Source organism: Argopecten irradians, chromosome 15, assembly GCF_041381155.1.
Source record: "Argopecten irradians isolate NY chromosome 15, Ai_NY, whole genome shotgun sequence".
NCBI classification, from domain to species: domain Eukaryota; kingdom Metazoa; phylum Mollusca; class Bivalvia; order Pectinida; family Pectinidae; genus Argopecten; species Argopecten irradians.
This window is the reverse complement of record NC_091148.1, coordinates 21,037,993-21,063,750: the sequence shown is the minus strand read 5'-3', so window position 1 is coordinate 21,063,750 and position 25,758 is coordinate 21,037,993. Positions and strand designations below refer to the sequence as shown.

The 25,758-nt window shown below is 35.4% G+C and overlaps 1 long non-coding RNA gene across 1 annotated transcript; it reads left to right on the top strand.

The window, feature by feature from the left end:
* Positions 1–11,174: 11,174 nt before the first annotated feature.
* LOC138309175 (uncharacterized) lies at positions 11,175–16,049 on the top strand. The gene is made up of 3 exons (XR_011206209.1): positions 11,175–12,298; positions 13,524–13,634; positions 14,180–16,049. It is a non-coding gene; the product is annotated as an uncharacterized lncRNA (long non-coding RNA).
* Positions 16,050–25,758: the final 9,709 nt, after the last annotated feature.

Sequence of the window (25,758 nt, the reverse complement as noted above, 5' to 3'; positions counted from 1 at the left end):
ACTGTGACGGCCCGACACCGCTTGGCAAGCTGGCTTCAACACTCTATCTACACAAATTAATATATTCAGCAATAAACAATTGTAAATACAAAAATATAAATGTCTGTAACCTCTGAAACAATAAGAAACAATTTTAAAATCGGAATTTGCAAGTATGAATGTGTATACTTTTGTCAAAGTATCGATTGTGTAGCAGCGATGTTTTTTTGTTTGTTTGTTTGATTAATTAACGTCCTATTAACAGCTATGGTCATGTAAGGACGGCCTCCCATGTATGCGGTGTGTTGCATGTATGTTGTGCGAGGTGCGTGTTTTGGGAGACTGCGGTATATTCGTGTTGTGTCTTCTTGTATAGTGGAACCGTTGCCCTTTTTATAGTACGTATCTGTTATTGTTTTTTTTAGTCGCCATACTGTGTTTGTACCTTTGAGGACCCGGATGTAAACTTTCTGTGACGTCACGCCATCTTTTCTGAAATCTCCTATAGTAACACTCTGCATTGTAGTGCGTCGGTAGAGTTTGTAACAGTTGTCTCCCTTTGTACGGAGTGTTCTTGTTGATATGTTTGTTTGTTTGTTTGGGGAAATTTCTAGTTCATTTTTTTATACAAGAGGCCCATGGGCCTTAACGGTCATCTGACTATTAGTACAATACAACATAGTCGTTTAAAGATTTTAGCCTATTTGACCTCTGTGACCTTGATTGAAGGTCAAGGTAATTCATTTGAACAAACTTGGTAGCCCTTTCATTCCAGCATGCTACCAGCATGCCACATGCTCAATATCAGTACCCTGGGCCTTCTGGTTCTTGAGAAGAAGTAATTTAAGGATTTTAGTCTATTTGCCGCCCGTGACCTTAAATGAAGATCAAGGTCATTCATTTGAATAAACTTGATAACCCTTCATCCAAGCATGCTACATGCCCAATATCAGTACCCTTGGCCTTCTAGTTCTTGAGAAGAAGTCATTTAAAGATTTTAGCCTATTTGACCCCTGTGACCTTGAATGAAGGTCAAGGTCATTTATTTGAACAAACTTGGTAGCCCTTCATCCCAGCATGCTACATGCCCAATATCAGTACCCTGGTCCTTCTGGTTCTTGAGAAGAAGTCATTTAAATATTTTAGCCTTTTTGACCCCCGTGACCTTGAATGAAGGTTAAGGTCATTCATTTGAACAAACTTGGTAGCCCTTCATCCAAGCATCCTACAGGCCAAATATCAGTACCCTGGGCCTTCTGGTTCTTGAGAAGAAGTTGTTTAAAGATTTTAGCCTTTTTGACCCTCGTGACCTTGAATGAAGGTCAAGGTCATTTATTTGAACAAACTTGGTAGCCCTTCATCCCAGCATGCTACAGGCCTAATATCAGGTCTCTAGGCCTCTTAGTTATTCACAAGAAGTTGTTTAAAGGATCTTAGCCTATTTGACCCCTGTGACCTTGAATGAAGGTCAAGGTCATTTATTTGAACAAACTTGGTAGCCCTTCATCCCAGCATCCTACAGGGCAAATATCAGTACCCTGGGCCTTCTGGTTCTTGAGAAGAAGTTGTTTAAAGATTTTAGCCTTTTTGACCCCTGTGACCTTGAATGAAGGTCAAGGTCATTTATTTGAACAAACTTGGTAGCCCTTCATCCCAGCATCCTACAGGCCAAATATCAGTACCCTGGGCCTTCTGGTTCTTGAGAAGAAGTTGTTTAAAGATTTTAGCCTTTTTGACCCTCGAGACCTTGAATGAAGGTCAAGGTCATTTATTTGAACAAACTTGGTAGCCCTTCATCCCAGCATGCCACAGGCCTAATATCAGGTCTCTAGGCCTCTTAGTTATTCACAAGAAGTTGTTTAAAGGATTTTAGCCTATTTGACCCCTGTGACCTTGAATGAAGGTCAAGGTCATTTATTTGAACAAACTTGGTAGCCCTTCATCCCAGCATCCTACAGGGCAAATATCAGTACCCTGGGCCTTCTAGTTCTTGAGAAGAAGTTGTTTAAAGATTTTAGCCTTTTTGACCCCTGTGACCTTGAATGAAGGTCAAGGTCATTTATTTGAACAAACTTGGTAGCCCTTCATCCCAGCATCCTACAGGCCAAATATCAGTACCCTGGACCTTCTGGTTCTTGAGAAGAAGTTGTTTAAAGATTTTAGCCTTTTTGACCCTCGAGACCTTGAATGAAGGTCAAGGTCATTTATTTGAACAAACTTGGTAGCCCTTCATCCCAGCATGCCACAGGCCTAATATCAGGTCTCTAGGCCTCTTAGTTATTCACAAGAAGTTGTTTAAAGGATTTTAGCCTATTTGACCCCTGTGACCTTGAATGAAGGTCAAGGTCATTTATTTGAACAAACTTGGTAGCCCTTCATCCCAGCATCCTACAGGGCAAATATCAGTACCCTGGGCCTTCTGGTTCTTGAGAAGAAGTTGTTTAAAGATTTTAGCCTTTTTGACCCCTGTGACCTTGAATGAAGGTCAAGGTCATTCATTTGAACAAACTTGGTAGCCCTCCATCCCAGCAACCTACAGGCCAAATATGAGTACCCTGGGCCTTCCGGTTATTGAGAAGAAGTCGTTTGAATAAAAAGTTTACGCACGGCGCACGACGACGGACGGTGCATGATGACAATAGGTCATCCTGACCCTTCGGGTCAGATGACCTAAAAAATATATGTGGATAGGCCTAGCAATATTCGATTAAATACCCATAATTGAAAAGGCATTATAAAAAAAAAAAAAAAAAATATATGTGGATAGGCCTAGCAATATTCGATTAAATACCCATAATTGAAAAGGCATTATTGTCAGTTGAATTATTTTACTTATAAACAAGTTTATATGTAATTACTGTTAGATTCGCGGTTTGTAAGTTAATCTGCCTTAGGTTAGTCAGGCTAACAGATGCAGCGTACTCACTAGTATAAGTATATTGTTTGATTAATTAACGTCCTATTAACAGCTATGGTCATGTAAGGACGGCCTCCCATGTATGCGGTGTGTTGCGTGTATGTTGTGCGAGGTGCGTGTTTTGGGAGACTGCATATAAATTGTTTCCAGTTACAACATTGATTCTAAAAAGCTTGTTAATATGTCAATGCTTATCAGATCATGCTAGGATTTTTGCAGAATAACATAAGTTACATAACGTTAAGAGATGTGCACCGTGGCATTACAATGAAATTCCTTCTTTGTAATTGAATAACTTAAAAACATTGAACGATATTGATCTCTGTTTTTATCATTACAATATTTTCTCAAAATGTTAGGTGCATTGACCAGAAAAAAAACATCAGTCTTGCATAATACTTACATAAAACACAAATGTAAGTACATGGACCCATTCATTTTTCCTATCCTATTAATCAATAGCAAAATGTTTTCAAAACTTCGAACCTTTTCCATAAATGATTAAATCTGGTCTTAATGACTAAAAATAGTACATTTTTATCAAGTAAAAATAAAAAATAAGGGGTAGCATAATTATTATCATTATGTTGCTATTCTGATAAGAGTCTTACTAAACATAACATTGCAAGCAGCCATACATATGGTGTATATAACAGCCATACGTGTGGTGTATCAAATAACCATACGTGTGGTGTATCAAATAGCCATGCATTGGTTATCAAACAGCCACATATATGGTGTATCAAACAGCTTTATATATGACGTATCAAACAGCCATACATATGGTGTATCAAATAGCCATACATAGTTTTAAATATCTATAGTTTTTAATAAGACTGCGCGATTCCTAATTGGGTAATCATTTCATTTGTCTTATTAACGATACATATATATTGTTTTAGGAAAATTAAAATATTAAGTCCTATAGTCTTCATCTTTTATTAAGCTAAATATGAAAAACCATGTGTCCCTTCCATGATAATATCATTTTAATATGCAACTAAGTTTATGAGACTTGTCTACAAAGATTGAATGCGTACACAAATGTATTAAATGCAAACATAACATTTTCCCTACTAGTAGTGTAGGCTTTAATAACATAGTTTTTAAAAAAAAATGTCAATTCTATATTGTAAGCTTTGCAATTTTTATAAATAATTCCCATTGATTGTTGCATGTATCCAAATAAATGTGTAAAATAACATGCCATTTCTCCTGGGTTTTACAGGATTTGTTGTATTTGTCTGTTGGTGCGTTCATGTTGTGCGAGGTGTGTTTTGGGAGACTGCGGTGTATTCAAGTTGTGTCTTCTTGTATAGTGGAAGAGTTACCCTTTTATAGTGCAATATAACTGAAGCATGCCGTCGAACACACCAAGCAACACAACCCACCGGGTCACATTTTACTGACAACGGGCGAACCAGTTGTCACCATCACAACACTTATGATTCTACAATAATGTAGAAACCAATGTAAGTTGTTACGGTTACGGATATAAGACGGAGATAGCTGCATTTGTAACGTTTTGTCTGTGTTCAAATGCTTTTCGATAAGCTCAACTTGTTATAGTGAAGTACTTTCATTATCTGAGCTGTCCTTAAGATCTTCAATAATTTCAGAAAAAAAAGTTATATTCCCATTTATATTTTATATTGAAAACATGCATATTGGTACAGCACGTCATATAATCCAGAATATTTGCAGAAAGTAGATTTTCTGTGAAATTCTTCAACTGAAGTCTGCCGTCAGGACCTGCTTCCTTAATGTAGTGGTTTAAACGTCTGCCGTCGGGACCTACTTCCATAATGTAGTTGTTTAAACAACTTCGTGGGTGTTGGGTCTGTTTTATATATTTTTTAAGCCGAAGCATGGACACATACCATGTAAGGTTTGTTTGTTTGTTTGATTTATTAACGTCCTATTAACAGCTATGGTCATGTAAGGGACGGCCTCCCATGTATGCGGTGTGTTGCGTGTATGTTGTGCGAGGTGAGTGTACTGGGAGACTGCGGTATGTTCGTGTTGTGTCTTCTTGTATAGTGGAACTGTTGCCCTTTTTATAGTGCTATATCACTGAAGCATGCCGCCGAAGACACCAAGCAACACACCCCACCCGGTCACATTATACTGACAACGGGCGAACAAGTCGTCCCACTCCCTGTATGCTGAACGCTAAGCAGGAGCAGAAACTACCACTTTTATAGACTTTGGTGTGTCTCGGCCAGGGGACAGAACCCAGAGCCTTCCTCACAGGGGCGAACGCTCAACTCAAGGCCAAAAGTGAGGCGGTGCCAAGGAAGGCATTAGGAAAGATAAAGTCAGTTAGGAAGAAGAGAAAAGATAAAATCCTAAATTTAGTCGCCTTTTACGATCATGCAATAGGGGCAGCAGGTACAATTCTAACGCCCTACCTGCAGGGCCATATGATATACAAAGAATGAGTTCAATTATACAAGACACAACATGAACATACCCCAGTCTCCTAAAATGCGCACCTCGCACTTCACACACGCTACTTGTGTGTACAAGAACCACACTGGAAATGGCTCAAACTGAACTGAATAATAGGACGTTAAAATAATCAAACAAACAAAAACAAACCTCTTAAGTGTTGGAAGGATAACTTATTTCTTTCTACTGTTATTAGACCTTGCTAGGAGACGATCATATATTCCGACCACTTCAGTGATATTGTGACTGCACAAAGGGTAGCTCTTAATCAGGACATGGTAGACAAAATTATATCCGAGAGTACCTACTTGAAACTAGAAAGTGAATTCAAATGAACTCACTTTGTGAACTTATGTGATTACTTTTATGATCAATGTGCATTTGTCACCTGATTGAAAACTTCTAGCAAGCAAGTACGCTGACGAAAACAACATGCTCCGTGACCAGCATTTCCTCAACGGAAGTACGAAACTAATAAATGTTGATGAAAAAAACTAAAATTTGACATGGCCGTACAGATTTGTCAGTCTTATGCGTACACAAAAGAAACAAATGAAATATCTATCTTATATTGCTGGATCAACTACTGGCTCTTTTGCCAGAAAATGTTTAGGACCGATTGAAGATCTGCAAGACGCTGTATATCTGGTACATAATTGAGTTGACTGTTGACGGTTCAGCTTTGTCTGGATTTACCCTTCTGTCCATGAAGACTGGTCCCCTGTTCTTGTAGGAACCTGTCTATGTAATACGCGTTTTGCTCTATAGACATTTTCTCCTCCCTATATGTGTAATACTGTGTCAAGGTCTGTAACTCCGCTGGCCATATATTACATTACTCGATTTCAGAAAAAGAATGATTATTAGCAAAGCGTTTAAGATGTGACAATGTGACTACTCTCAATCGACAGCCAGATAATTTATCTTTTACTTGGTAAATGATACATTAAATATCATGCGTATAAATGGCATTAGGTATCCCAGAAACATCGGGAAGACAGCCAGATTTTCAATATGCACATATGTAGCAAGTAAAACTGCAAGCTGATACCATCCAATTGTAGCGAAAAAAAACTGCGAGTATTACGTGTATACGTCTTCCAAGCCTGCAGCCCTCTGTAGATGCCCTTCTAGAGCACCCGCCACAATACCGTATTTTTGATTAAATAGCTCAAAGTGGGTCTTCGTGTAAAAAACACAATTTAAAAATAACGCCGTAATAAAGTTCCATGTGTATTCAGCAACAATAGCAATTTACTGGAGGACATGTAACAGTTCACAGGATAACCACTCCGCCATAGTAACTTGCACTTTGTAAACAGTAATCCAACTAACACCTGGACTCAGTCATTTTAAACCAGCAAACAACCTGAACTCCCCGAGATTCGAGTTTCGTGCCCTTTTTATACAAGACACTGCAGCAGGAGCGCAAAAGAGTTTGCCAGGATTTTTGTTTTTTTGTTTGATTTATTAACGTCCTATTAACAGCTATGGTCATGTAAGGACGGCCTCCCATGTATGCGGTGTGTTGGCGCGTGGGCTCTGTTACCAAAATTGACAATAACACTAAAACATAACACTTAGAAAAAACTGTTAACCACAAGTAAGTGTTGACCGTGTGTAATATAGATGTGGACATTGGCGAGATTTTCCAGACTGATGTAACTATTTGTTATAGATAATGGGGATGGGAGGCGATTAATACCTCTCTAAATCAAGGGCAATAAAATTGCGGCTGGAGCCCGCAGACGATTAGTGCCTATGGCACATAGATAATTCATTACTTCATGGATTTTAAAGGCCCAGCGTATCCCCCATCTTATTACTAGCCGTCAACAGATAAATGCGCTATAAAAAATAAAACCCACTAAATAATGATGTATAGACAAATACTACAGGACACAGAAAAATACTATGGAAAAATATTATAGAAAAATAGTACATATATTTTTATAGAGAGAGAAAATGTCCTGTAGAGCCAACCGACTATTTTGAACAAACTTGGTAGCCCTTCCATCAAATCCAATTGATATTTCCGATCCTTATTATCACTACGTTTGGAAAGAGTTTTTGACAACATCCCCAATACTACTCCACGTTTTCTGGCCACATTCCGAAATGTCCAATAAAAACTTCTGCCAAAATCTTAAACTGGGGCGAAACTGTTTGAAAAAGATACTTATTTTCATGTCATCTCGCCTACAGAATGTTGACTCTCTTCGTGACCCTTACAGCTTTATGAAATAAATGAAAATGCACCAGATAAAATAAATGATGAACAGATTAAACAATTAGAAAAGGAAATAGAAGCATATTATGACCATAAAGCACAAGGAGAAAAAATAAGATCTAGATGTCAATACATAACTAAGGGAGAGAGAACAAATAAATACTTTTTGGGCTTAGAAAAACAAAAAAGTCATACATAAAGTTCGAGATAAAGATAATAACTTAGTAACTGACGAAAACAAAATTCTTGATGTCATACGCCTGTTTTATGAAGACTTATACACAAGTAAAAATCCCAAAAAAGAATCCATAAAGAGGTATCTGGAAAATACAAATATTCAACGTACACTAAATGAAGCTGAAAAAGTCCAGTGTGATGGAGTCCTAACAAAAGTTGAATGTACATTTGCTATTAAAAATATGAAAAAAAATAAAAGCCCTGGTCTGGATGGCCTTACTGTAAAATTCTATGAGCACTTCTGGAGTATTAAAGGAGATCTTGTAATAGATGCATTAAATGAAGCATATCGTGAAAGTGAAATGTCAGAGTCACAGAAAATAGGCCTACTCTCTTTAATTTACAAAAAAAGGAGATGAAACTTCTTTACAAAATTGGAGGCCAAACACTTTACTTAACATAGATTATAAGATTGCAGCATATGTGCTAGCTCAAAGATTGAAAAAAATTATGCCAAGCATTATACACTCTGATCAAAATGGATATATCAAAAACAGATTTATTGGGTTATAATAAGATATAATAGATTATGCAGAAAAAATTGAAACAGATAGTGCAGTCATATTTTTGGATTTTAAAAAAGCTTTTGATACCATCGAATGTGATTTTATGCTGAATGCGCTAAAATATCCTGGTTTCGCACACTGTATTACGATATATATGGGTGTATTTCAAATAACAACTTCATATCAGATTCATACAAAATATCTCGAGGAATAAGACAAGGTTGTCCATTAAGTTTTTGTAATATCAGTTGAAATAATGGCAATTAAAATAAGAAATAACAACAACATTAAAGGAGTTACAATTAAAGGAAAAACAATGAAAATTTCACAGTTGGCAGATGATACAACACTGTTTTTAAAATCAAATGATATAAAAAATGCAATAAAAGAAATTGAATACTTTGGTATGCATTCTGGACTTGACTTGAATAAAGAAAAATCTGAAGGTCTTTGGTTAGGCAAAAACAAAAATAAAAAAAAGATTTCTATGGGATAAAGATGACACGAGATAATATGAAGTCTCTTGGCGTGATATTTGGTACTAAAAAAGAGAAGTGGAACAGATTAACTGGGATAAAACCATTAAATCTATTAATTACCTGATAAAAAATTGGAAAAAAAGAACTCACATTAATTGGAAAAACAACTATAATAAACGCATTGATAATACCGAAAATAACATTCCTAGCAACAGTGCATGTAACGACTGAACAGGTTAAGGCTTTAGAAAAAATTATATATGGATATCTATGGGATGATAAACTAGGTAAAATAAAAAGAAAAGTAATGATAAATGAATTAGATGAAGGAGGTTTGAAAATAAGAGATATTGAAACACACATTGAAATGTTAAGAATAACATGGGTAAACAGGTTTTTTGATACAACAATTCAATCTTCAAACTGGACAGTTATACCAAAATTTCATTTTGACAAATTTGGAAAGAAATTATTAATCTTCAGAATGCGAATACAATCTCTAAGAATGGTACAAAACATAGAAGAATTTCCATCCTTTTACAAAAGTATTCTTGACTCGTGGGTAAAATTTAAAGATGCTCCACCGCTGACAAATGGTGTTTTTTCACTATCAAAAACAGGAACAGACGATTTAGTATTTTTATTCAGTTTCAAAAGTTGCTTTACACCACCATTACCACCATTGAAAAGTTTGAGCTTCGTATTTTGCTTCATGTTAAAAATATGAAAAATAATTAATTGCATCCCGAAAAAATTCTGTGGCACTATATCTTATATGGAATGAAGTAATGATTGCGCATGCACCAAAGGCGAAATATATCATTTTATGTTGTTTTTTGTGTTAATTAGGCATATATGTACACGATTAAACACTAATTATTGTTCAAATTATGAATATCATTTATGCTCTGTCGATGGAGCATCTTTAAGAATATAAATACAAATAATATACAAGTACCTACAAGTATTCAAAATAAAATAATATGGGGTAATGCCAACATCACATGCGGGGGTAAATTTGTTATATTTAAATACTAGATAGACAGTGGTATAATAACAATTAAAGACTTATGTGATGAAGCTGGAAAATTAAATGATCCACCATTTATTCAAAATTAATAAGTAAAGCTAATTGGATTGCTGAACTCATGAAAATAAAAAAATCTATACCAAAATCTTGGGTTGAGAAATTGGAACTAGAAACAGTGGAATTAAATAAAGATGAAATTGAAATGTTAAATGGGTATACTAATAAATTTATATATAACACCTTAATTAAATCTAAAAAAGAAAACCAAAGTCTGATAGAAAAGTGGAAAAATCAATTCCATGCTGGGAATAAAGATTTCCATGAAAATTCTAAATTCATCTTCAAAAACTTGCATGATAATGCATTTAAAATCTTCAAATGGAAATTGATTCATAATATTATTCCAACTAGAAAGAATCTGAAGAGATGGAGGATAGAAAATTCAGACTTATGTCCATATTGTAATAAGATTGATGATAACTTACATTTTTTCATCGAGTGCGCCCATGTAGAAACATTTTGGAATACCCTAACAATCAATATGCATAAATTAGGAATAATTATAAATATTAGAAAATTAACATATTTGGTTATTGGATACAAACCGGGAAACAAAAAAAATGAAACAATTTAACTTTATACTAGTATTAGCAGGGTACACAATATATAAATCTTTTTATGTCAGTGAAAAAAGACAAAAGAGTCTAGATATTTATAATATGTTTATGGCAGATCTAACCTTTTATACTAAATTTCTCAAACACCTTCAACAATAAGTGTAAAAACTAAAAACAAATAAACATATTAGTTAATCACTAATTATGTAAAAAAAATGACACACAATTAAAAAAAAAAATGTCCATGTCCTATAGGGAAATCTATCTTCTGAAGTGTTCAGCAGCTTTGTTTTTGTTTTTTCTCTTCTTTTCACTATTCTTTCTTCGGATCCATGGAAAATTTCAAACAATCACTTTTAATAAAATCCACAATGTATAATATTCCTCTTTGGACACTGAAAAGTAATAATAACAAATCAGCATACGAAATATACAAAATACATTCTTTTTGGTATAGGCCTAGTACATAACAATTGTACGGTACCAGGTACATGTACATGATATTGGTGCATGCTACTTAATATATATACACAGGTATAAACAGAAGTACACAAAAACGTACTAAATTAATATTTGACATATACATCTCATTGATTATTTAGAAAAATTATTATTTTATATATCTAATTATCTACGTAGTTTGCATCAATTATTATTATCTAAGATCTGACATATAATGTGCAACTATCATTGTAAGGCAAAATCAGACATAGGATCGGTTGTCAAATGGTTTTAACCCCTTAACTCCCAACTACGCATTTCTACGCATTTTCGTGTCGGTGTTAGAAAAATCGCAATATCTCCCTTATTTGTTGAGCTATCGGGATACTGTTTACATCCTGTAAAACTACAGATAATAGCCGACAACTTTTGTTCTGGAAAAAAAATCATTTGGCATCGTCTTTTTTCTCTTTCAATGAGTTAAAAATTCATGCCAACTTAATACCGAGCATTTTGAAATTGTTGACGTCGTGTGTCAGACGGCGTAACCGCCGGAGCGGAGATCCGATATTGCATCTCGAATTATGCAACAAGTAGCAAGAAATAATACTTGTATTTCACGGATTTTGTAGTTGATAATGTCAATTTTATGTGTGACTAATTATATTGAAAGAAATCCGTTCTAACATTATTTTTTCTCGTAGCATTAGTACATGTAATAAGTACCATGTGTACTACACAGTAAACTTCGACAAAATCCTAATACAAAATAAACAAAATATCCATTTACCATACATACCAAGAAAGCCGAGAAACCACTGGTCAAAATACACAAATTTGTAATTCATTACATGCCGAAATAAGTTTTCTATTGCCTCTACAAATCAGCTAGTAGTTTCGACGGAAATCGCGGTCCGGTACAATTTCTAATATGTTGACGTCATCGGTACAAAACAAGCACCTGTGCGATGAAGATGGGCATCGATTCTGAGTTGATTTTCTCAAACGATATAAATATAAGATAAAATTCACACAAGAAACATATTCAATTTATCATTAGAATAATGAATTTTAAAACATTGTTTGATATTTGACGAAGAACAAGAATTATATGATGCTGACGACAGCGATATCTATTTATAGTAGTAGGGTATTTCCTGACCGGGACAGCCACTTTCGATTTACAACACGGCCATGTGCAGATGTACATGTATGTGGACATTTTACCTAAATAGTTACCAAAACAACATGACCAACCTTCTGATTATGATATTCAACAAACAAACTTTGAAGTGATATCAACGTTATTGATGATACAAGCCTACATAACAGTTGTTATGAACATACAATGTACATTGACAGCTGAATTAACTGTAACTGCACCAAGGATTCCAAGGCACATTTATGTTGAGTAAGTATATTTGAATTTCTCTATACAAAATATACAAAATACATTATCAGGTTGTAATTCTAGAGTAAAATTCATAAGAATGAACTGCACTGTCATATCCTTAAATGTATATACATAGCATGTTTTGTATTATAAATATAGGCACCCCCCTCCCCCCAACACACACACACACACACACACTTTTTTTCTGTGGGCCTATTGGAATAGCATAGTATCTGTTTGTATGGGTTTGTGTGAGTAATTATTACATGAATGAAAAGGCTCTGTTATTTTACAAATAAATTCTACAGATTTAGAACATTATTTGACCAATATACAATGTACATATGTTGTGGTCACAATCTATTTCCACCCCTACATGTAGATGTACAATGTATAGTGTTACTGCACATTCAAGTTGCTAAAATGGTGTTAACATGCATATGTTTGATATGTCTTTGTCCAAATTGAAGCAATACATGGACATTTATGTCATGTCAGATTTTGTTCTAAAATGGAATACATGTATATAACAAATATAAATAATTAAGTAGTAGATATACAGTGCATATACAAAATTGTATATGGTTTCAGTGATATTTTATGTATAACTGGTAAGATGTATAAGTACTGTGTACATGGACCATGTATATATTTGTAGGCTGGCGGTATTCAAATTCGCAGTTGATCAATTCCTCAGTTCAAGGTTTACAAACATGTACTCCAATGATCTGTCTCTTCATTATTTACTATAGAATACCAGAAATTGATACCCAGAGGATTTATGTACAAGAAAAACATATTATATTACATTAGTTAAATTGTGAAAAAAAAATTGTGTGATAAAAATACATGTAATCTGCACCTGATGCTCAGAGTAACCAGAGTTTCTTCCAACTCTAACACCACATAATAGACATTCTATAGTATATATATATATGTCACTTCACTTAGTCTGGCAATAGATCTAGAGTCATTGGAACCAGAATAATCTTGCTATCCAGATGGAAACTGGAATGGTGATTTTATTTTTAATTTTAAACATTTTAAGAGATTCTGTACCTGGACTTTATATATATGGATGGAATACCTGACCAGATTAAAAACACCAATGTATCTGCAATAGCTGAATAAGATTATTCATACTGTATTATGTTTTTCAGTCTCTAATATGTCCAAGCCTTTTGAAATGAGAGTAATGTAAAAAAAATTCAAATCTGACATGAATATTTCATCTTCTTTTCAGGATTTTTTTCTTACCTGTAATGATCAGTTATTGAATTATACTGCCAACCAGAAGTTTTAATGGAAGATTAGTGAAACTTTGAGAAATCTGCTAGATTGTATTACTGCAAAGGTAAGAGCAAACATGTTTCTTAAGTTCAATTAATCAGAAATGGATCACAGGGACCTGGCACGAATTTTTAACCAACAGTATACATATATAAATTATAGTATCATAAATATGTATACTCAGTCTGTTGGTTAAAAAATTTCGTGCCAGGTCCCTGTGTGATGAATCAAGAGTTTTTTGGGGGCGTTTGGAAACTTATTTTGGATAAAAAATTATATATATATAAAAAGGTGTTTTCACCATTTTTTACATTCATGATAACACCTTGGAATTTATACCAAAAGTGTATCTTTATTAGTCTAAGATCTATTTTTAAGTGTAACTTTCTAAGCACTGGTGTATTCAATATGAGCAAGATTTTTTTTGAAAGGTATTTAACTATATACATGTACATATATACATGTAACATGTACATGTAGTTATACTTAGTTACTTAGAGTGTACCATAAACATTTCATTTGATGCTTGTACAACCAGGGACTGCCATTCAAATGATTTTATGATTCTGGATGTTTTTTTACAATGTTTGTTTTATTGAAAACTTACAGGTACATCAGTTTGGACTACATGTATATGGACATCAGTGGGTGACAACCTTAGAAAGATAACCAATCTCCAGTCCTGTTATGAAACTGAAACTCAGCCAGTTCATCACCATTTTCTAATCTGCATTATTAAAAATATCATACCTGTATCTGACTTTTGAGTTCTTTCTAATTTAATTCATACAGTTGTGAACTTTTACAAGTTATTGTGTTAAAAAAAACATGACAGACACAATGTATAGATACATGCACATGGATATTCTATACATAAATAATGCAACCAAACGCCAAAGATACAAGCAAGATATATGTATGTGTGTCTACAATTCTGACAAGTCACAACACACATGTGCATGTGCATAGACACCACAGGACTTTGGTTTTATAGATATACACGGACACCTCATATATGTGTAACACATGTATATGTTTGTAGATACATCAGTGTATCTATGAAATGGACAAGACATATACGTGCAGTGTATCTACAAACTAAACAAGAAACAACACACATGTACCAATGCATGGTATACAATATGGTCAAGACACATCACAAATGTACATGTATGTACATTTGTATACATGTATATGGGGATTTAGTGGATGGGGGTCTCCTGTCCTATAAATTAGCACCCTCTTTGCTTAGCTACATGTATAAAGCTATATACATGTAGATAGAGCATTGTACACATGCATAATATTTAACCCTATGAAACATTGAAATGTATATATATATATGCTTTATTTTCCTGTTTTAGTAAAGGTACAGGTAACATGCATAATTTGTTTCCATAAACGTGCAAGTCCCTGACTTACAAACTTTTGATTTGTCAACAATTATTCTGTTGATGGTATTGATACTTTTGTGTCGAAGTATAAGAAAAAGGTTATACTAGGTACATTGATAAATTAGTTGCCTTGGTAACTAGCAAATTACTGCAGTGTGCACACATATGAAGAGTACTGCATTGCAATTTTGATTATATCCATATGTAAACCTATTCATTCTGAACATCTTGATTTCGAAACACATGCGCTATCGGCTTACTACATATGACGGAATAGGTAAGAAATGATATAGAATATTATACATGTAATGTTGAATATTATTGACATTCAAAAACTCATCTAAAATAATAAGACCCGTGCATAAATATAAAATATTTAATGTTGTTAACAGTTAATGAGACAAACAAAACGTTGTACAACATAATAAAATATATCTTTCCATGTTTCATTCGACTTGAGACCCACATAAATCTTTCTACATGTATAAGCAGAAAAAAATGCATTTTTGTGCAAGGCTCGCTTTCGGTTGCCATGGTAACATTTTAGTCCCAAACATAAATGATTTGTCATCAAATTGACCATGTTCTCTTCAAAAATCAATATGCATTTTGAAAGGTAACCAAAATTATAATATAAAACATTTTTGCTACAGCGAAAGCAAGACAGATTATAGCGCTAAATCAAAACATTTTCAAAAATCATTGGTTTGGAATATTTCTTCGTAACCATGGTAACAACCAAAACTAAATTGAAAATGTGACATCCAATGGAACTTCCATCTCTTATTTAATGATATACTTGATTATTAAGTTGTTAAATGAACATTTAAATCACTTTCATCGGCTTAAGAGCTTTAAATGTAAGAAACTTAAACATTTTTATGAAAGTCCCAAATTCCGGTTACTATGGTAACGTCATTAACGCAAAAACATAATTTTTCATACAAAATCTGTAAAGGGTGTGATCTGAAGTTTCTAAATATATATGGGTTGATTACCAAAATTGTTGATGCAAAAGGGTGAAAAATCACTTTGAAACAAAAACATTCGGTTTTCAAGAGTTCCACAAAAAATTCTTGGGAGTTAAGGGGTTAAACGCTGAAATAACTTGAATTCATACATATACTGTATACAAAGAGACCTGGAAGTCTGTTGCATCCGTTATATGTTATGATCCTATTATAGTGTCGGTAAAGTATATTTTAGGCCGATTTTTGTTAGGCTTGAGACCGACACTGAAACTGAAATGAGTCGTTGTTTACACATTAGGCCTACATTGTAAAAGTTTACACGGAAATGCAAACGTACTTCCCAGGTCCCTGTGATAGTATGGATTCAGCAACAGCAATTAAAAATGTAAAAAAATTGTGTACTTACCAAAAATAGCAGTATTGTAAAGAGACTAAACACGTGTGACCATCCAAACACTGATAATATTTCCATGTGTATTATCGGCCACGTGTGGGAGATGTAAGCCCACGTGAAAATATGAACTTCCGGTTAGTCTATTATCTCCCTTACATTTAAGGTTACATAATACCATTTATGAACGTAAGGTATGTGCGTGATTGAAAGTGCGAACGACGAATAAGTCTCCTCCTGTGAGAGGACAGATGTGTATTTTGTTGTTATGCTTATTATATAAATAAACATTTATTTTGAAAAAAAATTATACAATTTAACATAATCATAATATTCCTTAATTTGTTATGAAAAAGTTACAGAATCCTCTTACAATGACAGTAGGAAGACATTTGACTACTGCATACAAGTACTTTGGGTTAAATATCAGCATCATAATTAATTTGTCTGCCATAGCTGATACGCATTGACAAAATACAATGTTTATACTGATTGTAAAACTTTACTTTAAACCAAATACTGTAATATTGAGCCAGTGTAAAATTACCATGTCCAATGTATTAAAGTGCACGGGTTATCATTTATTTTATAGTGTTATTATACATATTCTCTTAATCCATGAAGTTATTTATGTAGTGACTTTTTAATCAATGTTTTAAGTTCATACTTCCAATTTCGAAATCCCAGATAATAATTGTCTAAATTAAATCAAGCATTACAATTTTGGTATCAATTTAAAGAAACTCTGTATTCACATGTGTGTTATATACATACTTATCGCACCTCGGACAGAAATGTCCCCAAATGATTGGCGGAGAGCCGTCACGTGGTGACCCCCTGATACTTTATAGGGGGTCAGTAAATTTTATTATAGTGCAATATGGCTGCTCTCACCCCCGCTTCAAAATATTAAACACATTCTCTTCAACTAAATATACATTTTCATTACCGTTAAACTATATGTTACTTGTTATTTTTTGTGTAAAAATAACTTTAATTGTTTTAATGCTTTAAATTAAATGAAATGCATCTTTTTTTAAATATGAGTTGTTGCTCCTATGCCAGTTTGAAAGTTGATGACGCGACGAAAGTCAAACGTAACAATTCAAACGTTTTCTAGACTATGATTACAGATCAATCCTCACTCTACAATCAATTTATCGGCATAATTTTTACGTTATTACCTCAGCAAGAATGCAGAGATGATCAAGTAGATAGCGCGCGCTTTAAATGTTGGATGGCTGTTTGTCACTTTTGTTTGTGAAGCTTCCAATATACAGCCAGTTTGGTGTCGTATTGAGTTAGGCCTAACTTACTGTGCACTAGGAATGTCGAATTTATATTGTTGTTTTAAGGATATTCAGTACGAATACTGCAGGTTCCATATACATTTTGTACAATATATGATATAAAAAGAAATACATAAATAAATATGTAGTCCTACTGTCTAAGTCACTTCTGAATTATTTTAAAATCGGCGATTGTTTGTATCCTTCGCCAGCATAATTCAAGTTTGATTTCAGGTTCTTGACAAAACAAATGGGATACAAAGACCTTATGAAACAAGAGGCCCAGAGGGCCTGTATCGCTCACCTGGTTTGTAATGCCTAGGAATGTTCTGAATACAAGTTCATTGTTTCTTTTCTGAAGGAATTTGAATATTTACCTCTAATTCCCCTATGGGGCCCCACTCTTTCTGCTCCAGGGGGTCAAAGCCAAAATTTATACAAGTTCTGTTAACCCCAAGGTTTGTTTGTTAGAGTTTTAGGGCCCATCGACAACTAAGGTCATTTAGGGCCAAACTACAAGTCAGGCATTAATACCAGGATAAAAGATCAGGGTAAGAAAAGGCAAGTAAGGATTAAAACACAGATTGTAAACATTTACTTGATAAAAAAGGTTTGCATGGGATACAATAGTTTTGGCTAAAACACACGAGATGACTCATGCACAATGTTGATGAAACGATGAAATGTTGAGTTGATACGATGATATGATGAGAAAACGTTCATATTTTATCTAAAATACCGATTTCTTTGAGATAATTAAAAATACGATTATGTCTCACGACATTGAACAAAGTGTACATGTCGGAGACATCGTAGTACTTATCTCGTATGTGCTTAAAATCGATACAGTGCACTAAAATATGCTCCACTGTGAGAGGAGAGTCACATGCATTGCATGTGGGAGGATCCTTCCCTCTCAATAGATAGGAATGTGTAAAATATGTGTGTCCAGTTCGGAGCCGAGAGAGAACAACTTTCTCTCTGCGGTCTCTCCGACTGGACAGTTAGGATTAAGTGTAGGTTGAATTTTAAACAGTTTATTGTTTGTTTCGGTAGACCACCTTTGTTGCCAATGGTGTTTGATGGCTAACTGAATTGAAGGTTTGATGTCGGTGTATGGTAGTTTCAAATCTGTTTGTGCTAGGCGAAGAGCAGTCTTAGCTGCTTTATCAGCCTGTTCATTCCCCTTTATACCCACATGACTGGGAATCCAGAGATAAGTAATTTGAGTTTTAGAAGATAATCGAAATGTTCGGATTAAAAGATTTTGAATTAGAGTATTTGTCGGGTTTCTTGATTTCAAAGCCTGAAGAACCGAAAGTGAGTCTGAACAGATGATTGCCTTTTCAATGCGGTATTCTTCAATGTGATCAAGAGCCAGACCGATAGCACAAGCTTCCGCAGAGAAAATGGAGGCAACATCTGGAAGTCGGATAGAGGAACAGTGATAAGATGTACAGCATGCTGCCGCAACATTATCACCATCTTTTGAGTCGTCAGTGTAGATCTTAACATGATCAGGAAAGTCCTGATGCACTCACGAAAGGAGATTTTATGTTCTTCGGGTAATGCACTTGTCTTTGCCCTCTCATGCAAAGATTAATTGATATCAGGTGTTTGAATGAGCCATGGATGATGTACTCGTCAATGGTGTCGAAATTTATATTTAGTTCCTTCAAAAACGGTGAAATTCTGATGCCAAATGTTGGTATGAGCTTTTGATTTTGTCTGAATATGTCCTGGTGTTGTGGATTAAATACAAGCAAGATCGAATGCGGGGTTTTTGGGATTGGATTTCAGTTGAGCAGCATACTGTAAGGATAATTTCTTTCGTCGATCGTCTAGAGATGGCTCATTAGCTTCCACATGGAGACTCCTCACAGGTGTTGTTCGAAAAGCTCCAAGTGCCAGACGCAGTCCCTGATTCTGGATAGGGTCAATTATCTATAGATAGGAGCTGCGAGCCGATCCATAGACAATCAAGCTGTAGTCAAGTTTTGATCAAATAAGTGCCCGGTAGATACGCAGTAGCATTTCACGGTCTGCACCCCAATCAGAATGGGACAGAACACGTAGAATGTTCATCGCCTTTGAGCACTTATCCTTCAAATATTTCATGTGTGGCACAAAAGACAGTTTCGAATCATATAGTATTCCAAGAAATTTAGTATGTTCAACTACTGGAATTTTAATTCCATTGAGTGCGAGGTCTGGATCGTTGTGTGGTTTTCGTTTTTGACAGAAATGCATGCAGACATGCATGATCTGTAGCAGATCAAGAAATCATCCACAAAGAGAGACCCTTCTGTAGATTGACCAAGACATTTTGGTTATGCTGTTAATTTTTAAGCCAAAAAGTGTGACAGACAGGATACCACCCTGAGGGACACCCATCTCCTGTATTTGTGTTTCGGAATAAGTTGAACCCGTTCGAATTTTGAAATGCCTGTCAGATTAAAATTTGAAATAAACTTAAATTACCACGTATACCGATATCATGGAGATCGTTCATGATTCCATATTCCATATTTTCAAGGTCAAAGAATACGGCCACAAGATATTCTTTCTTGGCAAAGGCTTCTCGTATAAATGTTTCTAGTCTAACTAAATGTTCTACCGTTCCCCTGCGGTTTCTTAAGCCGCTTTTCAAAGGACTTAAAATATTGTTTGTTTTCCAGGAACCAAACTAATCTAGTATTTATCATACGTTCAAGAGTTTTACAAATGCAGCTCGTCAGTGAGAAAGGACGATAGTTATTGGCATCTGTAGCATCCTTCCCGGGCTTCGGAAGGGGTATAATAGTAAATTCCTTCCAAGACTCGGGAATTTTGCCAGAAGAATAGACTTTGTTAAACACAGTTAAAAGACAGTTGAGTGAAGCGTCTGGTAATTGTTTTAAAAAAACATATATGGAATTTCGTCTGGTCCAGCCGCCATTTGTCCTTTGATTTCTTGAGGGACTCGAGCAGTTCTGATAACTCGAAAGGCCTATTGTAACTTTCAGTATTGGAGGATTTAAAATTTAGACGTCTCTTTTCCCTCTCTTTTTTAAATTTTTGGAATTTTTTGGAATGATTTTTGACCAATGAATGTTCAGCGAAATTTTTGGCAAAGGCGTCAGCTATTTCGGATTTAGTAGAAAAGATTTTATTTTTGTTAATGAGGTGGGAGGATGGTGTTGTTTTTCTTTTCCCACTAATTTTGCCAATCATTTCCCAAACTTTCTTCGAAGATGTGTTGGAGTTAATTTTTGAAACGTACTCTTTCCAAGTACTTTTCTTGTGGGACTTAATAGACCTTCGAGCTTTAGCTCTCCATATTTTAAAATTGATATAGTTTGAGACGGTTGGTGAAGCCAAGTACCGCCTCAGAGCTGCATTTCTACCAGATCTATTGATAAATGAATTATTTGACAGAAGGAACTTTGTAGGTTTTGGCACAGATTTTGGTATGTAGCGATAGAAGTGAGCGTTTCCGTGAAAATTTTAATGGGGTCATCGAGGTTCAAAAAATTACCCGCGATGAGCTCCACGGCGCATAAGGTTTTCAATTGAGCCCAATCCGCATTATGTAAATTCCAACGAGGAACCGGCTCCTCAAGTTTTGGTGACCCTATGTTTTTTAATATAATTGGAAAGTGATCGCTCCCACAAAGATCATCGTTGACCATCCAATCATAATCCAGAAGAATTGATGGATGGCACAGCGATAGGTCAATGTTGGTAAGCGAGCCAGAGGCAGGGTGTAAATATGTTGGGACATTGGTGTTATAAAGACATAAGCTGTTTTTATTAATAAACTCTTCGATACTGACTATATAACTAATAATGTGTTGTGTATGGATATATTTATAGTTTGAATCAATATGCCAATAGAAAGTCATGCATTGTTTTGCCTACAAATTATGCAAATGCTTTGTGGGTGTTAATAGGCATATTGGCAATCTAGCAAATTGACTGCATTAACTTTTATGTCATCACATTGAAAAATAATACTAAAAGTGAATCGTGTCAACTGCTAATTCAACAAGCTTCTGTTTCTTGCATTGTAATAGAATATAATATCGATGATATGGATGTTAGCAGGAATACAAATACACTCTTAATGTTGTAAGTTCACTACATATGGCAATGTTTATCAATAGTTTATATAATAATATACCGACCAATGGGCAAATAAGCAAAACGAAATGAAACTTACGATATTCAATGCTTCTGTCTCCAAATACGAAAAGAATTTCGTAGGTGGCTTGCCACACGCAATGTTCAAATGTTCTTCGGTGTTTTTTTCAGATACGAGAATGCATTAAATACCCTGATTCAGTGGAATGGAAAATATCTCTTGACTTGCAAGTTTACGTAACTTGATCAGTTCTAACACACGGAACTCCCAAGTCCGCTTTGCGTGATGACATCTTTGTTTGCATTGGGTTATTCACACTATTGCTGAGCGTTAAGATATTTCATTTTTACTGTATCCTCGTATTTAATATTTTCTCGTTAATGAAAGGATGTTTAAGTTGGTAATCCATGGGAAATGATAATGAGCCAGCGTAACTAAGATTTGATTGTTTTGATTAGTTTGATTAATTAATTAACGTCCTATTAATAGCTATGGTCATGTAAGGACGGCCTTCCATGTATGTGATGTGTTTCGTGTATGATGTGGGAAGTTCGTGTTTTGGGAGACTGCGGTATATTCGTGTTGTGTCTTCTTGTAGAGTGGAACCGTTGCCCTTTTTATAGTGCTATATCACTGAAGCATGAGATTATCCTCACTATTTTTCATTTATAGATGTTCATGCTTTAGTTTTTGTAGACAGGTTTGGAACTATACCGTTTAAGGAAATACCACAGAAGTTATTTATTGCAATTAAACTGCACTATGACAGCATATTTGTTCCTAGAAAGAGAATCAGAAAAAATCGCATGCAATTTAGAGGTCAATCGCATTTAAATTACTTGTGTCATCCTGACCGTAGCAATACTGCAAACGCAAGCTTTTACAGTAAAAACTATCATCATCAAGAGCACGCATGTCAACCCCACAGTTGTTGAGCAATATATGGCCAGTTTGGTTGATCTGCTCATGTCACTAGATTTGCAAGAGAAACCAGAATGTATTTGGAATTGTGATTAGACCGGCCGAAGCTTTGAACATACTGCCGTTTGCGTAAGTGCTGAAAAAAAATCAAACACAAATTCGTGGAATTTCCTTCCCGTTTTCAGGGCATACTGTAGGTAAACATTATTGAGGTTAGGTTTAACTATGGTTGAAACATGAAAATTAATTGAGGTCTTATTCAGAAGTAAGATGTGTAAAATAATGTCCGCTGAAAGTGACTAATTAACTTGGTTGAGCCCTTAAGGCATTTAATTTCGAAACTAACTTAAAGATGCTCCACCGCCGACAGAGCATGATATTCATCATTTGAACAATAATTGGTGTTTTAATCGTATATATATATGTCTAATTAACACAAAAAATAATTTAAGGTAGTTTTCTGGTGAGTATTTTGACGTGAACAAAGGGACGTAACTCTTTAGCAACATTTCTATGACGTAAACCAATTTTTAAAATATTTTTGGTTATTAAGGTGTTTACTGTTAAAAATAAACTAAATATGGTTAAGGGATAAAAACGCTGTTGTGAGAACAAGCAACAATTGTACTAATGTGTAGATAATGGCATGTGTAAATGCTGCAGGGAGAACCATGTCTTCAATGTCTGTGGTTAAGAGCAAGACTAATGCGACTTATTGAGAGATTCATGAATTTGATACGTCCGTTGCTTTGTTTGTTTGTTTGATTAATTAACGTCCTATTAACAGCTATAGCCATGTAATGACGGACTCCCATGTATGCGGTATTGCGCGAGGTGCGTGTTTTGGGAGACTGCAGTATATTCGTGTTGTGTCTTCTTGTATAGTGGAACTGTTGCCCTTTTTATAGTGCTATATCACTGGAGCATGCCGCCGAAGACACCAAGCAACACACCCCACCCGGTCACATTATACCGACAACGGGCGAACCAGTCGTCCCACTCCCTTTTTGCTGAGCGCTAAGCAGGAGCAGAAACTACCACTTTTATAGACTTTGGTGTGTCTCGGCCATGGGACAGAACCCAGAGCCTTCCTCACAGGGTCGAGCGCTCAACCATAGGCCAAAAGTGAGGTGGTGTCAAGTGAGACTCTAGGAAGAACAAAGTTATTTAGGGAGAAAGAACAGATAAGATCCTAAATTTAGTCGCCTTTTACGATCATGCAATAGGTGCAGCAGGTACAAGTCTTACGCCCTACCTGCAAATATGTATTATTTATGTATGAAAATTACTGAGCAGGATCGGTCAATTTGAACACTGATCTATATCACAGAAAAACTATTCAAACAGTTAATATGACTATGATCTTGATATAGAAATGTGAAATATATACGTATTTCACAAAATTCAATTAATACTAAAGGCACAAAGATCAATTGATATTCGGATGAAAAGGACTCTAACTTGGTACATATATACGGCCGGGTAGGATCGGTCTTTCGTAATTATAAACATTCATATAAATCACACTTTTCTTGTGAACACGGCCTCACATGTACCCAGTGTGTAGCATGTGTGAAGTTTTTAGAGAATGCGGTATGTCCGTATAGAATCTTCTAACAGTTATGGAGTCGTCTCGAATAGTGGAACTGTTGCCCTTATATAGTGCTATATCACTGAAGCATGCGGCCGAAGACAAAAACAACACATCCCACCTGGTCACATTAAACTGGAAACTGGCGAACCAGTCGTCCTATTCCCTGTATGCTGAACTCTAAGTAGAAACTACCACTTTTATAGACTTTGATGTGTCTCGGCAAGGGGACAGAATCCAGAGCCTCCCTCATAATCCGCTACCTGCAGGACACAACCAAAAGACTACTCTATACTAAGTAAAGACACATTTGATTTGTTTGTTTGATTATTTAAACATCCTATTAACAGCTATGGTCATATAGGGACGGCCTCCCATGTATGCGAGTGTTGCGTGTATGTTGTGGGAGGTGTGTGTTTGGGAGACTGCGGTATATTCATGTTGTGTCTTCTTGTATTTTGGAACTTCTGTCCTTTTTTTAGTGCTATATCACTAAAGCATGCTGCCGAAGACACCAAGCAGCACACCATTGATGCGAGTTGCGTGTTTTGGACCACAGTTGAGTAATAATGCTATTACATTGACAGCAGAATAAATGCAGTATTCCCTTTTTGTTTTAGGTATCCGTGTCACTTTAAAATGGTGATACAAGCTGTACCATTTGCAAAAATAGGCAGAAATCTCCATTCTTTATCTCCTGTGGACATGCGTTTTGTTTGGTATTTGTTCTTCACTTGGATTCAACAAGCAGACAATGTGCTGTATGTAGAACTAAAAAACACCAAAGTCAACAACATTTACATCTGGTATAGCACTAAATGATTTGTTTGTTTGTTTGATTTATTAACGTCCTATTAACAGCTATGGTCTAAATGAAAACGACAAGGATCTTCCATCAATCGACTACTCGTGGATATTTGAACAAACTATTGTAAAATGAATAGAGTGATTCCATTTTGGCTCACATTTACAGATTGTCTTGTGTTTAAAGTATCAGGTTAGTATGTAATCAAACTTGCCATAGATGTACTAAAAATAGGTTTCTTTGTTTGATTAATTAACGTCCTATTAACAACTATGGTCATGTAAGGACGGCCTCTCATATATACGGTATGTTGCGTATATGTTGTGCGAAGTGCGTGTTTTGGGAGACTGCAGATTATTCATGTTATGTCTTCTTGTATAGTGGAAATGTTGCCCTTGCTATATCACTGAAGCATGCCGCCGAAGACACCAAGCAACACTCCCCACTCGGTCACATTATACTGACAACGGGCGAACCAGTCGTCCCACACTCTATATGCTGAGCGCTAAGCAGGAGCAGAAACTACCACTCTTATAGACTTTGGTGTGTCTCGGCCAGGGGATTGAACCCAGAGCCTTCCTCACAGGGGCAAACGCTCAACTCAAGGCCAAAAGTGAGGCGTTGCCAAGGGAGGCATTAGGAAACAAAGTCAGTTAGGAAGAAGAGAAAAGAAAAGATCCAAAATTTAGTCGCCTTTTACGAT